We start from the raw sequence: 16900 nt of genomic DNA on the forward strand, positions 1-16900 counted from the left end.
ACCATCATGACATGGGGCTTGTGCATGAAGAAGGGAGAGCTTGTCATTTAAAAATAAATCTGTGCAGACTGTGTCATCAGACATTTTGAAAATCTGTTTCTATCTCAGTCTGACAGAGAGGTTAAAGTTAAAGCATTCTGATAAATCTCTCCCCACAGAACAGATAAGGAGTGGCGTAGATTGAAAAAAAAAAAGAGCAGAGGAGAAATGGGGAGGATGAAGGGGGGGGGTTGTAGGAGAAGGGCTGAGATGTCTATCAGGCTGCGTGAAGGTTTTTCTTTTTTTTTGTCTTGCAGATCCAGTTCAAGGGCGCCTGCAGGCGAGGCAGCTCTCGCTCTTGTCGTGCCAACGCTGCTGCTCAAGGTCATATGAGCCAGCCCTGTGACATTAAAGAGGAACAGGAAGGGTGGGGGGGGCAAACACATACACACACTCTCTCACACACAGAGAATTGAGCTGTAACTAAAAAGTAGGCTCTCATTCCTTGAATCGTTCCTGTGACTTTGTGCTCCGGTGTCTGGGTCTGCACTGGGTTTGTGAGGGCAAGAGCTTTTTAAGGCCAGTAATGAGAGTGTCTTATTCTCTCTGCACATAGCCAAGAGATCCTTGGCTAACTGCTTTGTAGGACAGTGAAGCAGTGGCAGATGCTTCCAGATGTTCTTCAGTTGAGGGGTGAGACTAAAGAGTGTTTTTTGCTTAAATGAATCTAAAGTGTTTTAGCCTTCACTCCAAAGAGACATTGTGGTACAAGCAAACTAGTCCTATACACACACACACACACACACACACACACACACACACATTATTATTATATATTTCGGGTCCTGGTGTTGTGCATGCTGCTCACTGTCACACTGTCGTGGTCTACTGGGACACTTGAATACAAGAAAAAAGCCTCAGATAATGTCATCAGTGACTTTTCCCTTAAACAAGGTACAATTTCTAAATGGAGATTTGTGTAATATATCATTTATTTTGGGGTAATGGTGCCTGCTTGCCTTTATGTTTATACATGATAAATACATATTTGATAATAAGAAAATGAATCACACATTAAATGTGCATTATGCTGTTAATATAGATCATGTGGTCATTTTCCAATTTAGCATTTTGTGATTAAGACATAAGGGATATGTTGGTATTAAATGGATTTTAGGAGCATTTTTGGGCATGGATACAGCACATTTGGAAAATGCATCTCAACTGGGGTTTTTATTTCAGTTTGTGACACACGACCTCTCGTCTGTCTACAGTTGTCTCTGTGTGTTGTCATGGATACGATGTACACAAACCAACTCACCAGCACTTTGCAGAGCTGTAAGGTAGAGATACATGCAAAATAAAATCCCACATTTGTGGTAAGAAGGAGAAACACATCTGCTTTCAAACTTTTTGAAAGACTTGGATATCAACAGGTTTTTGGATATGTGCAGATATTGCAGCATAAACCTTTTCAAGAAGGTGAAGGAAGAAAAGAAATAGTCCATCACCAGGAGGAAACCATGAAAATATACTATTTTTATACAAAGAAGCAAAATGACAAGCAGCTCCAGCTGTTCTACTTCCCCATATTTGGACGTGATGATGTTAGTGCACGTTAAACAGAGTATGCAGAGCTGCATGTAAACGGCAGTGTTAGTGGAATATAGGCTGGGATGATGCGTCGCCATAATCAATGATACTACATCGATTTGTTGATACGTCGGCGTTAGCAATCGCCTTTTTTAAGGCGAGTAAAACCTTAAAAGTCTGAAAATCGTGTTTAAGCAGATGTATATTATGTTGCAAAATAAAATGTCTAAATATCATTAGTCTGTGTTAACCACAGACTTTATTTAGGGCATTTTAACAAAAACCCATTCAAAAAACCTATAGACTTTTGGACGATGGAACCGGGAGTGCTACGAGGCTAATGGACTTCTGCGTTTTAGGACTCATTACTTCACCACTCTATTCTAGTTCACTAGTCCTCATGAGAGCGTGGGCAGCGCTGAGCGTGTCGTTTTTTTGTTTCGGCGCTTGTTATGAAATGAGAGCATGCACACTTCCTGCCTGAGCAGCGCTTGTTAGGTGTGTCTCAGCTGCGTGTCAGCTGCAGCACATCTAGAGAAATGGTGGCTCGCTGTTTTTTTTTTTATGCGTGATGTGCATGCTTGTCAGCAGGAATGGTCAGTGAATATAGTATTTTGATGATTATATTGACTCTGCCACTTTATACTACAGTCTAAAGTCTCTCTCTGTCACAGAGATGAGGAAATAGAAAGATGTCTGTTTTACCTCAACTTCCTTGCTTCCCTTTCAAAACAAAAGCGTTCTGACTGTGTCTCTGTGGACAGAATGCCATCAGTTGCTGATACAATGCATTTTGTTTTGAAACATTTACAGGACAGGGTTTTCAGCTGTGCAGGAGCTTGTATAACTTCATAAATTAGTGAAATATGGGCTTATAAATATGAAAATACAGCACTCATATCAGCAGGCAGCAATATGCCTTAAGGCCCAGTTAAGGCTGGACTATTTTGATGCAGAAAGAAGGTACTAGTTATAATAACTTCTGTTAGAGAAAAGTTATAGTGTTATTCAAATTGCGCTTATTTTACTGTCAGATGTTTTGTTGGACTGCAGGATTTGAGGTTTGTTACTGTAACAAAGAGAAACTGTTTTGTTACTCCTCCTAAAAGTGGCTTGAAAAATAATCATTAGGTGCAGCCCTACCACATATAGATTTTTATTTTTGGCCCTGCACTGTTCAGTAGGAGCACTGTTGGAATATAGCCAATAAAGAATGTACTGCCACTGAACTGCTAGATTTGAGGTTTGTTACTGTAACAAGTGTAGCTGTTTTGTTACTCCTCCTAAAAGTGACTTGAATTTTACATTGTTTTATATATTTTGCTGTTGGATTGCTAAATGTAGATTGCACTACATTCCTTTTACCTGAATGGAACAAGCTCTTCCATTAATTTTATTTTGGAGACACTTTATCAGACTGTAAAACACAGATTAGCTGTTAAGACTGGGCTATTTTTTGTTGGGGAATAAGTGAATACTCTGTCATGATTGAAGATGACTGAATAAAATATTGAAATATAAATGACAATAAAATTTGTTGTTATATTAATCAAGTAAAAAAAAATCAATCGATAAATCGAAAGAAATAATTGATAGATTAATCGATAACAAAAATAATCGTTAGGTGCAGCCCTAGTGGAATATTAATTTAGCTAGAAGAATATTATCTTTTTATGGAATAACGGCAAAAACTAACTAATTTGTGCATGTAAACAAACTCATTGTAGTCATGTGTTTATTGGTCAATCAGGTAAAATAAGACTAAGTTTTCTGGAGCAGAAGTAGTAGCCCATCATTGAAATTTCCTAGTAGATGTAAAAGTACAGGCAGACAATGTATGGGTCCACAAAGTCAGTCTCGCAGGGCGCTAATGGAGCTGCTTCAGGCTATGCATCAATATGACATCACAGATTACAATCTTTAGGCTTTGGGAGCACTTTAGGTACTCTCAGTGCTGGAATAACGGAGCAAGAAACTGGCCAACAAAACACTGAGTCATTATAATAACAATCACAGAGATGGGTGGAGTCATGCAGTGAAACAGCCCAATAGAAATTAGTAAGGTATTCCCACAGGGACTTATGGTGTGTCTGTGGGTTTTTACAGTGACCTTGATAAACTTAGAATATCTGCTCTCGTACAGGGGAGTTCCAGAGTACAGCTGGAGTTATTGTTATGTACTGTAAAATAAATGCTGTATAAGGTTGTGTATCTACTTTTTAAGGTCGTAGCCTTGCAGCTAATTTTTCTCATGGCTATTCACAGTATTGCAGTTAAATATCTCCTGCAGCCCAGGAAGCATTTTCTCTATTGGCCACTGTGAAAGAGACATCATTCAAACTGTTGAGAGGTCATCTCCAACTGCAAATTATTCTGACTTTTGGAGCCATGGTGGTTTATATTTGGTAAACTCTTCTCAAGTTGAGAAAAGCGATTTAAAAATCCATGACATCATTACAATGTAAAGTCTCTGAGGCAAGAAGGAATTCATGGGCGGGGCCAGCAGGAGGAACACTACTGCACAAATTCAGTGGGTTGCATATAGGAAGTTAAAAATAGAAAACTTTTTTGACATAAGCGCCAAGCGAGCAACTCCATAGGAATAAATAGACACCATCTTTGGTCCGCTGTGAAGATAATATTAACTACAAGTGATGGCCACTGCACGTTTGAACAACTGCTTTCACTTTAGGAAACTCCCAGATGGCTCAGCTGACAAGTCAAAAGCATTATGCACCTTGTGTTAAAAGGAATTTAAATATTGCCAAAGTACTTTGAGTTTGAGCTCCCACCTGCGAGCTGAGCACATACGTGCAGCTAATCTGATGGATGTCAGAGGGCAACCACATCGCCAAAGAAGGCAAAGCATTATATTGGAGAGTGTGTATCACCGCAGACCTGTGCATGAAACTGAACTGAAGCAGATAACTACAGCGCTGCTAAATGGGTAGAAACTGACTGCAGAGCAGTCAACATGGTGGAAGATTTGGGTCTAGGGAATGTCCTCAGGTTGACATGTTGTCACCAGGCATATGTTTTGCCATTCCGTAGTTTCGCACATACAGGACAGGCATGGATCAGAGAAAACCTAACTGGACATCTTGAAAAGAGCACATGCTGTACCTTTATGCGGAGATAATTGGACGTCAGTGAGAAATCACAATTAGTATCTGCACACCATGAAACACACTCTGAAACACATACTGTATTTTACAGATTAAGGACTTCACATCAAGTTAGCATTTCCTGGACTAGTGTGTCCGGAAGCATTACTGTGGTTAGTAACTGTAGTGTCATTACTGTATTTCACATTGTAATTAGTTACATTACACGTGTACATGTACATGTACACATGTACATGACTGGAACTTGTGTCACTGTCGAACTCTTCAGGTAAACAGCTAAGAGCTTCGTACTTTGCCACAGAATACAGAAACAAAATGAGAGTGTTGTCTCAGAAAAAGTCATTTCCAGAAATGAAAAATTGAAGTTTAAATTGCAGCAGAGAAAGTCCTTTGGGTGTGGATAAATCCCCTTTGCATTCTCCTACAATATTAATGTAACTGTGAATTTTTTTTTTTTTTTTGTGAATTTTTTTTAATACTATCCTCCCTTCCTCCGAGTCTGTGTGGGATGACTGTCTGCCGCCTGTAGCCCAGTGAAAATCTTCCTCTATACAGGAACATATGTATGAAGCCTGATGACATCTAGTCTAAGTCTCTATGAACTGTACTTTCTTCTCAGACAGGATTTAGTGGATAAGTGTCCCTCGCACTTGTGATGCAATCCTTTAGAACACTAACCACTCAAAGCTGGATTTGAAGCTCCACTGAACCCAGTTGAACTTTGACATTTAAAGTGGAAGAAAAAAGTGTGCAACGGGTTTCCTCACTGCTGCATGTCCCTGGGGTGTTTGATCATACCTGCTCATCACCCAACTGGCATGGTACCATTTTGAGTCTGTCTTTTGATCAAATGAAAAAGCACTTTAACTAAACAATCGATAGGTACAGGGCTGAGTCCTGAATCACTCTAGCATAAATCTCTGTGGTGCCTGGTGTGGAGTCGTTGCTGTATCATTTTTGCTGATTAGTTTTCCCATTACTCAAAACAGATGTGTTCACTGCTGATGAATGATCCAGTAATGGCATATTTGTCACCCATTTGATATTTGCTGCTGCTACTTTGGTTCTCTAAAGAGTTTTAGTTTGGTGTAACACTGAAGTCCAGAGTCCACTGTGGACAGGAACATGTTGACCTGGCCTTTGGATTAAGACAGAGCGTGCCCTGTGACGTCTCCCTGTCAGCACTCAGCCACTTTTCCCTGATCATCACATCAATGCTGCGGTTACAGATAAGAGACATACTCAACACAATACTCACCACCTGTCTCACGTGAGACAGGAACAGATTCCCTTTCAAAAAATTATATTCTCAAAAGTCTACACACCCTGCTACCCCAAAACTGAGGTGCAAACTTACCAAAAACATCTACAGACACTTACAGCTGAAAGGGTTAGTGTAGCCCCCCAACTCCACCTCTGTCCGTGCCTGTGGACAGTAGGCTGATTCTGCAGCCTTACTACTCCCCTCCCTTCCTCTCTTTCTCTCCTCTCTCCAGCTCTGCTCTGCTCTGCTCTGTGTGTGTGTGTGTGTGTGTGGTGTGTGTGTGGTGTGTGTGTGGTGTGTGTGTGTGTGTGTGTGTGTGTGTGTGTGTGTGTGACAGCGGCCTAATTGGGCATTCTCCCTCGTCGGAGCGCCTGCCTCTCCTCTCTCGCCTCCAGCCTGGGCCGGGGCTGCTGACGAATGGCAGCGGATTACAGATGAGGACACAGTGACCTGCCTGACCTTGCTGCACAGCTGCGGGGGAGGGAGAGTAGAGGGGGAGAGACAGAGTACTAGGGGTGGGGTGGACGGGGTTTCAGGACTGCAGAGGGGCAGAGTCAGGGGTGGGGTGGGGGGGTGTCAGGTCAGCATAGGATGAGGTCACATGAAGGTGGGCAAGATATTGGGACAGGGAGTGGGGGTGGGGGGGCTGCTGATGGAGTTTGCAAGGTGGCCAGGCAGGCAGGCGGGTGTACAGGCGGGTGATCAGTTGAATGAGTGTCACATCTCCACCAGTGTCAGTGGTCAAGGGCACGAGCCCTGCTGGCAACCACCACTGCGGCATTTGCCCCGATTTTGTAAAATTATTTATTTATTTCCTCTTTTTCCCTCCCCTGCTCATCCCTTCTTTTACTATTTGATGTGACTTTATGTGTCTATCAGATAAGCCTCTTCTATATCACTGCTGGCGCGCCTCCACACACCCCCAGGCCGCGATGTGGTCGGTCAAAAGTAGGCGTCATTCCTTGAGTGTGGTGAATTTTAATTTCTGAGTGCACCATCGATATTTCCATGCCCCCACTCCCCACCTTCCTGCTGTGTGTATGAGACTGCCAAGGTGAGGTTGTGTCCTCTTGTTAAGAGCGATTAATGGCACTCGTTATGTACATAATGAAATATCCCTGCTGATGCATAGGGTGGCGTTGTCTCTCTCTTTCTTGCCCTGTCACACACACACACACACACACACACACACACACACACATAAAGGCAAAAGGAATGTGTGTGTGTGTGTGTGTGTGTGTGTGTGTGTGTGTGCGCGTGTGCGTGCGCGCAGTGTAACATTGAGGATGCTTTGTTAGAGCCTCCAGGCAACTCCAGTATGTGTTTGATATAGTGTAGAGACACCCCCATGTAAGCCATCTCTCCAAATGAAAAAGGAATTGGAATTAAGGCCCTGTCAATTCACAGTCGAGTTTGTTCCTTTTTTCGCTTTAGATGCACACACCACTGCAGCTCCCTGCGTGATATGTGTTCTGAGAGATAGAGATGGGTGGCTCATCACCGAGTCCTGTTTTGACTGGCAGAGTAAATTTAGATCTAATCTTCTTGTGTGTGTTCTTTTATAGCCTGAGAATGTTCACCTAACATCAGCTTTTAAGTTGACCTTGTTGTGTTGTTTGCTCTTCTGAGGCTTGTGTCGGTGTGTGTTTGTGTGTTGTGTGAGTGTGTGTGTGTGTGTATTTCTAAGACGAGATGCTGCTGGCTTCCCTATTGGTTTTTTTATTTTGACCCGGTATGTGTGTGTGTGCGTTAATACCGTTCAGTGCCTGAGTCAAGCTGTGCAAGCTCTTTTAATCCCACGCCCTGGTGCACGTAGGCTTGATTAGTGGCAGCAGTTATCTGTGCAGAAGACAACTCGCCCTCCTTTAGCATTTGGTCAGGTCTGGGGCACAGGGGGGTGTCAAGTCATGAGAAAGGTGAATGAGGAAGGAGAAAGGCAGAGCGGGCGGTGGCGGAGGGATGGCAAGGATGAGGGAAGAGGGGAGGGCAGAAGCCTTATTAGTATTCCAAAGGAGCGCTCCTGCCAGTAGAGCAAATTGATTACTGCACTTTACCTGTTTCAGCCTTCACAGCTAAGGATGACAAGGTGCAGGAGCATGTGTTCACCTCCCAACCACAGCACAAGAGCAGCATGTTAGTATTTGCCTTAGTGTAGATTTTTTTGTTACTCTGTTGGGAACTTTTTACACCATTTACCACTGGACTGTCTTCTCTGTCCTCTCTATCTCCTTTATCACAGAGAAGTAACAGGCTGGTTGCATTTGGAGCTGGCCTTGTCTCTTTCTTAGTCTGTCTCAGTAGTCGATGGCTGACTGGGAGAAGGCAGGCTCATTTCCTGCGGGCCTTGGCCCCGTGTTTGTCTACATCTAGGTTGACTGTGTTTCTTCGTTAAAAGCAACTTGATCAATTTCCAGGCAACAAAATAATTGTGACATTCAAGAGATTTTTTTTTGCTGGTTTGGAATTTCTATCAACACACATGTTATTTTAAAAGATGGATGCAGTTCTGGTGTTGTGCCTCCTGCTCCTTGTCATTGTGGCTCCTCAGTCAGGGATTACTAACCCCTGTGCCTCTGTGAAGGCAATTGTGTAATTGTGCTTCAGTGGTGAGTAGAGGACTGAAAATCTACACTCAAGTAAAAGTCAGTTAATCCTATAAAAATGACTCAAGTAAAGGTGAACATTACCATTTAAGAAATCTACTCAAGTAACAGTAAAAAAGTACCTGGTAAATAAATTACTCAAAGTATAGGTCTTGGTGCTGACTGAGGTCAGTGAATCAGACTAATAAGGATACACTGTAAAATCTGATGAGTTAACCTTACTTAAAAACAATCTAGGAAACTGATAAGGAAAAAGGTAAGTAAATAAAACTGTTAATCTTAAGTTATGTTTAGTTTATCTAAATAATAAGTTTACTTTAAATTTTGTTTTATTTACATAATTTTGTGAAAAAGACATTGCAACTTCAGTTAATTAAAATCTTACTTGACTTGGTCATGACGAAGGTGCTTTTACTAACGATTGAGTTAGGAGAGCTTCAAGTTCTGTCTTTTTAACATGTTTAAATATATATATAAATATTATTTTAATAATAATGTTATATACTAGTTTGCAACCAGCAGAATACATATATATAACACAACCTGGTTTCCTGAAGTTGCTTAGACTTATTAAGTTTTAGCCAATTTCACTTGTCTTTTTCAAGTTGCAACAACTTCACAAAATTCAATAAATACAACTTAAGTTTAAGTTAACTGAACAATGAGACATAACCTACACACTACTTAAGACTAACAGTTGTATTTTCTTACCTACCAAGGCAGTTTCCTAGATTTTTTCAGAGACAAAGTTATCAAGTTCATACTGTAGCATATGCAACAGAAATATGTATAATCTCCCACTCTCTCCATCTCTGCCTCTCCACCCCTCTCCTCCTCATCAGAACTTCAAAGATTAACGTTGCACATGAAAACTTGACAGCTAATGTTAGCTACCTACATCTTTACCAACAGTATGTGTAACTTATTTCAATGTGCTGTTGGAGGTTAGACGAGCAGAGATCTCAGCGTTTTCTGGAAGTCACAGCAGTTTATCATGTAACTGTTGTTGCTGGAAACCTAATTTGGGCTTTGCTCCATCATCATCGCATAGTAATCAGAAGAGAGGTGAAGTCTCAGGCACCGTTAGAGCAGACTCATAACAAAATATAAATAGTAAATGTAGTGGAGTCTGCTTAAAAAAAGCTAGCAGTTTGACTAATGACAACCAGAGCTGAGACTCACTGACTAGATACATACTTTGTTTGTCTTCCCCTCAGCTTCTGTCAATGGTAAATTAACCACATTCTAAAGATACTTCCAAATGATTACTCTTTGAGTCCATAACATGTCTTTCACTGTGAAATTCCGGTTCAAAGACTATTAGAGGGATGACATTAGCTCATCAGCTGTGTGCACTTTGTTATCACTGAAAAGATTTTTATATCCACCGCTTTTCCCTGACCTTGGACAAATCATGAACCCTCCATTCACTGACATAGAATGATCATCTTACCTAGTCCACCTCTTTAAAAGGGATCCAGACTTTTTATTTCATAAAGTTTGTAAACATCCACAGCCTCCAGCCGCTTTTAAACAGAGATATAGCTATATATATATATATATATATATATATATATATATATATATATATATATATACACACACACACACACACACACACACATATATATATATATATATATATATATATATATATATATATATATATATATATATATATATATATATATATATATATGTATGTATATATATATATATATATATATATATATATATATATATATATATATATATATATATGTATATATATATATACGTTTTGGGGCTGTTACTACCGCCTGTCACGGCTCAGAGGCGAGATCATGCCGTCCACCCTTTCAGCAATTGGACGTTATGTACAGAACAGCGAGGTGGCACAACAGTGTGATATTCCTGCCTTGGGAGTGTAAACCCGGCTTTTTTCATTCATGATGGCATCACCTGCATGTGTCTGTCAGTGGAATGACACATGCAGTGACCGTACTCAGTTGTTGACAATACCGCTTAAAGTTGTGCTTTCCCTGTTTAACGAGCACAAGCCGCAGTTCAGGAATTCTCATCAGGTCAGAGTCTTATGATGGAGCATGACAAACATTTGTCTTATATATTTTTGTTCAGCATTTTGCTCTTATTGACTATACGCCAGTAGCTTTTTGAGTGCCTTCACTCTTCCAGTAAGAATTATGGCGATACCATGTTTTTTTCACCATGTATCTATTTTTTTTTACCATGTATCTATTCAAAAAATATACTTTTCTGCATTTTCTGTTGTTTTGGTATGGTTATCAGTGGTGATCCAAATGTATAGGCTGCATAACCAACATCTGACGTGATGAATGATTATGATGATGATGATGATATTCCTTCTGAACCAAACTGCGTGCATTGTGCTGCCTAAATCTATTTCGAATATCCATTTAAGTCGTTTATTTGACCTATTTTCCCCTTTTCAAATTTCCCTGCCTAAGTAGACATGGCTGCTGTAGACCAATATGGAGGTAGTAATGTAAAGAAGTGGGATAAAGTGGATATTATCTAAGGTGATATAGGTGATATCGCGTGAATCTTTGTAATAACATGTTCCTGATCAGAGCAGCTCACCAACACACAGACAGGACAGAGAGAAGCTCACATGGGCCTCACGCCTTGTCTTTTGTAGTGCTCTAATAACTTTGGTGTTTTGAGTAAATACTGTTGACCACTGTGTGTTAACTTTAAATACTCACATGTAAGGGGAGGCTTAAATACAAGGAGGAGGGTAAGCTAAGTAAAGTGGGTTCTCCCCTGATGTTTTTAAGATATGGATTTGTCTGGAGTTCAGTCTCACTTTCACTTCCTTCTGAATTTAATCATTGTAGATACAGGATTTTATCTTATCATGGATATTTTCATACATTCTAAACACTGTCTTTTTAAAATGTTTTTTCATACCTCACTCTCAAGCCCAGAACCGGCTGTGATACAGAGATCACAGTCCTTGTTGGCAGCATTTTTTTGACTCCCGTTTAGAAGCCTAATAGTGTTTTGGGGGTGCGAGTCGACTTCCCATTATCCTGTAGAGAAGAAAATCACCAGGGACCTTTTTATAACATGCTACATATAGATTCTTCTGATGTGGACTCCTCAGCCTCCCTGGTAAGGTCTAATCAGGGGTACTAGAGAGCAAGGTCAGCCGGATTGTTGAACCTCGGATTCAGGAGGGGCAATGCGGTTTTTGTCGTGGTTGTGGAACTGTGGACCAGCTCTGGAGCCTTGGCAGGGTCCTTCAGGGTGCATGGGAGTTTGCCCAACCAGTCCCCATGTGCTTTGTGGACTTGGAGAAGGCATTTGACCGTGTCCCTCGGGGAGTCCTGTGTGGGGTTCTCCGGGAGTATGGGGTATCAGACCGATCTGTCGTGGTGAAGAGGGAGCTGAGTGGAGAGGCAAAGCTCTCGATTTACCGGTCGATCTTAGTTCCTACCCTCACCTATGGTCACGAGCTTTGGGTAGTGACTGAAAGAACAAGATTGTGGGTACAAGTGGCCGAAATGAGCTTCCTCCGTAGGATGGCTGGGCTCTCCCTTAGAGATAAGGTGAGAAGCCAGATGAGGTGGCTCGGGCATCTAATTAGGATGCCTCTCTGGTGAGGTGTTCAGGGCACGTCCCACCAGTAGAGCCCCCGGGGAAGACCCAGGACACGCTGGAGAGACTATGTCTCTCGGCTGGCTTGGGAACGCCTCGGGATCCCCCGTGAAGAGCTGGACGAAGTGGCCGAGGAGAGGGAAGTCTGGGCATCTCTGCTTATGCAACTGCCCCCGTGACCTGACCCCAGATAAGCGGAGAAGAAGGCGAAAGGTGAAAGGTGATGTGGACTTTGTATGTGGCTTGTCTAATATTAGGACACTATATTACAATGTTTTTGGATATACAGTCACTTTCTAAATACTGGACTGGCAGAAGTCAGCAGTAGAGTTGACTCATACTCTAATCAATAAGAAGAAAGATGTTTAAAAGAGAGATATTTTGTCTTAAGAGTTTTTATGGCAGACGAAAAGATCAGGTGGAACAGATTCTCTTCTTTTGTTTTATTCTCCCTTATTCTCTATAACTCATGTTATATAACTCAAGGCTCATATTTTCAACTGAAAGTAGTGTAACAACCTTTATGTAACATGGACCACGGCTTTATGGTCATCATGCTTCACCCTTGTTGTCATTTCTTATCCCCACGTGTATAACAAAGGTAGTGAATGTGTGTTTTTTTAATTTTTTTTTTTATCATTTTATCATTTACAAGTAAATGTGTCTTATCATGGCCTCATGGAAGACTTCATGCATCTAGGACACCTGCTGTTTAAAAAAGCTTTTTGGAAGTTGTGTTTTAGACCATGCAGCAGTGATATTCCATTCTAGTCTCCGTGTTATTTGACCTTGATAACTGGTTAAAACTAGTTTTGTCCAGTGTTTTGCTTGAAAAGAAACCATGTGAGGCCTGTGCCACTAACTTGCATAGCTGAATTGCTTGCCTGAAGCTTACACTTGGGTCTTCTCCAGCTTGTGTATCAACAGGGATCAAGGTGCCACTCGGTCATTTGGGTTGGCAGGACGGCAAGCATATTGTGGCTTGTTTTGTCAGTGTTATCGAAAATCCTTGCTTTGCGGGGAAGTAGAGTCAGCAGCATTACTCATTTTGTTTTCAAACACTGTTACTCTTAATAAGGCTAATCTGCCAAGAGTTAGTTATTAATTGTCAGTGTGCTTTATTTGTTTTGATGTCTGGTCCCCCATCAGTGGGTTGCTATATGACAAACTTGTATTTTACAGGGAGTTCGGATTAGGGCTGGGCGATATGGCCCAAAAATAAAATGTCTGATTTTTTTCACACCAAACCTGATTCAAGTCGTTTTCTTCCCCCTTAAAACAAACTACAAACGACAAAGAAATTACACAAAACTTGTTTTGAGTAATTTCTTTGTCGTTTGTAGTTTGTTTTTCCCTTTGTTAATAAAGTAAACTGAATTTCCCTTGTGTGGTTAAAGTCTAAGTTGTAAACTCATCTTTAAAAGTGCACTATGTAGATTTAGGGGAGTGGGAGTTGTTTACATTTGCACTGAAGGCTGCAGTAATTTCACAAAACACATTTACATGAATTTATTTACATCATATTTTTAGCGATATGCAGCGCAACTGCATCAGTAACAGCTTTGCAGCGGGTGGCTTTCCTGTCATGCGGGACACAACGGGAAAATTATTTCACTAATGTCAGCTGCTTTTCACCGGCTGTTTGTGGGCTGGTGCGGTCTCGTGCATCTTGGAGTGAGACACATTTCTCCTACTCGATTGCATGGCTCTGTTTCACATGTTGAAATAAATCGGTCGTGCTGCTGCCTTTAGTAACAACAGCCTTCAAACAAACTTTGCAGCGGACCGTGGTTTGTTCCAGATCCAACGCAGCAAAACAGAAACCAGTTCCAAGAGATTGATAAGACTGTGCCTTTTTTGAGAACATACTCTTCATTGTCATTACTGCTTTGTATCATGTTGTTGTGTGTGTATGTCTGGCAGGGAAGTGCAGGGGGAGGGTGCAGCCCACTGTGAATACGGAAGCCCAAAGGGAGTCCAAGGAGGAAAAAATCTAGATTTGCATTTTAAAAAATTGTCTTAAACCACAAATTCGAATTAATAGATAAAATCAATTTATTGTCCAGCCCTGCTTTGGATGCTAATATAGATTGTATGAGTGTCAGGAATTTTTGGAGTAAAGCTGTGTGTGTGGCTTGCAGCGGCAGTTGCTCTGTGAGCACTAGGCTGGGCACGGAGGCACGGAGGCCAGGTGTAAGACTAATCTTATTGAAGTCTCCTGTTGAATGGCGTGTAGTCAGCTCTGCCCTGCCAACTGGACTGGTGCTTGGAAAAAGGTTACACCAAATTGTTTTGTTCTTTATAGAATTAAATGTATGTAATTAACTAAAAAGATTATTTTAACTGCTTAACTTTAAAAATGAACACAAAGAGTTTTTTGGGTAATACTGATGGAATGTCCCATTGTACCCTGTAATATCATTTCCAGCCTCATGAGTCAGAGCAAGCATTAGGATGATTTAAAAAATAGAAAGTGGGTCAATGGGAGCGTTATGAAAGGCAGAATGATAGCAGGGATATGTCCTCTTCTTTTTCTGTCACTTAGAGCTCTGTCACACACCACATAACTCCAAAACATCCCAAATTACTCACAGTTAAAAGAAAAAAAGCAGTGCTCTTTTAACCCATTAAGGGCAGACATCTTGCTGACTCACAGCAATAGCCATCTTAGGGCTGATGCCAAGGATATTATGGAAATGATTCATTAAGGGCCAAGCTTTTTTAGCTGGTTTTATCCAGCTTTCAGGGCAGCCTGACAGTGGGACATTTGATCTCAATTGCAAAGTGGCCCATTTCCCCCAGACATCACCACTGCAGTCTGTTTCAAGAGCCCAGCTCTGCCTGTTGGCATGCTGGCTATGGGGCAATCATCTGTTCCTATTTCTAGCCCCAGTGTTTACAAATGGAAAATGTGTGTTGTTGTTTCGGGAGGGAAATGAACGACATTTTGGACAGAAAGATGTATGCAGAAGATTACCTCGGAGCCCAATAGAGGTATAGATTGAGGGGGCAGCCATGGCTCATCAAGGAAGTGTGTGTGGGGGGGGGCACTAATTCTCAGCCTCTCAGGAAATTACCCTTGGGTTGGTCTTCCAAATGGCACACAAATATTTACTATGGACACAAACATTTTGTACGCACGGGCCTGGGCATCGAAGTTAAGGGGAAAACGTGTCTTTGATACAGTGATATTATCATTGCACTGGCTGCTTTGGTTGGGTCCTGCGCCAGTCAGCTGGACTCTGAACTGCTTAGATGACTCATCAGTGTGCATGAATTCCTCTACTCTCTCTCTCTCTCTCTCTCTCTCTCTCTCTCTCTCTCTCTCTCTCAACCCCTAGAACTCTTTGTACTGATGAGGACAGATGAAGTTAAAATCCTCCCCCACTCTCCTCATCCAAGGCCAGATGCGGGCCAAGATCTTTACACTCTGAACCCATTTTGTCCGAGTCTAAAATGTTAGCATTCAGTCACCTCACACTGTTCCTCACATTCAGATTATCTGAGTAGGATGATTTTTTCCCAATGCATTGCCTGTGCTACTAACACAACAGGTCTGACTTTTCAGCATTCATGTATCAGATTTCCTTTCTGTCGGGGTCATCCATAGCTTTTTGTATGTGCACATGGAGGCATGTGTGCTATGCATGACTTGTTTGGTCAGTGCATGCTTAGAAGTGGGTCAGAGTGCCCTAGTTCTCATTGTGTGGGCGTGCGTCTGTGTATTGCATTTCATTGTTATTTTGTCCTGACTGACTTATCTGCAGAAACATTTTCTTGCTCTAGCTCTCCTGTTGTTTGGGAGCTTGTTATTCTCTTGTTTACTTCTCTCAAGGTGAACAAGAGCTTTTAATTTAACTTTCCTTTGGTGCTCTTGATCACTTGTGGAAGGCTTGGAACAACTGTATTTGGTCAGGTAGCTTATGTTTTGTCTTATTTAATCATGTCAGGCTATATTGAATTTGCAAATAGCGGTCACGCCGCATGTGTAAGTGAGCTACCCTGTTGAGTATGTGCAGCAGAGCTGGGCTGCAGATTACATGATATAATAGTGTTTAGGCATCGTCTCCCCTTTTAAATTCCTTTAACCTTGACTCCCCTTAAATGCAGAGAGAACACATCTGCCAGGCTGGTGTCAGACATTAGTAATACACACTGCTTGGACAGCATTGTCACTTTTTATTAACGCCCAGAGCTTTGCATGGACACCAGCTGTTGCATCAAGTGGAAAAGCCTTGGCAGAATGAATGACCTTGACTTTAACTACCGCTCCTTTGGCTCTTCCCCTTTTTAATTCTTTTGTTTGGTCTCATACATTTTAAATGGCTTAAATGGATTACCATTCCAGACATTGAAGGTCATTCAGGAAGTCACTTTTTTAAGACTAAAAGTAGGGACAATACATCCATTATATCGATGCATCAATTTATATTCCTGCGATCATACTACATCAATAGGTAAAAGGCAAGTTGTCCTTATATTGTGACTTGTATCGATCTAAAAATCATTTTTAAGGCATAAATCAATTGTATCAAGTCTAAGAATTTTTGCCTTGTATTTAGCTTGCAAATGTTGATATGTCAGTGCCTGTGTTTCACTTTCGTTTTACAATTAAATTGTGTGCAAATTGTAAAATGTATTTAGGAGCACTTGTGTGACTCATGCAAATCACTGCAGGTTTGCCAAGGTGTGCCTGTTCCAACCAAAGAGGCAGC

General features: G+C 41.3%; 1 protein-coding gene across 3 annotated transcripts in view; it reads left to right on the plus strand.

Annotated features, from left to right (window-relative positions):
• The window catches only part of nrip1b (nuclear receptor interacting protein 1b), a 134962-nt gene that overhangs the window by 19292 nt on the left and 98770 nt on the right, over window positions 1-16900 (plus strand). Inside the window, exon 2 of one of the 3 annotated variants that reach the window (XM_088088949.1) lies at window positions 297-363. The exons of the other annotated variants lie outside the window; for them this stretch is intronic. The gene's annotated coding sequence lies outside the window, so the exon portion shown is untranslated. The remainder of the gene's footprint in view (window positions 1-296; window positions 364-16900) is intronic. 3 annotated transcript variants of the gene reach the window in all.

The sequence above is a fragment of the Plectropomus leopardus genome, chromosome 15 (assembly GCF_026936395.1).
Source record: "Plectropomus leopardus strain MGB_pleo_1.0 chromosome 15, ASM2693639v1, whole genome shotgun sequence".
NCBI classification, from domain to species: Eukaryota; Metazoa; Chordata; class Actinopteri; order Perciformes; family Serranidae; genus Plectropomus; species Plectropomus leopardus.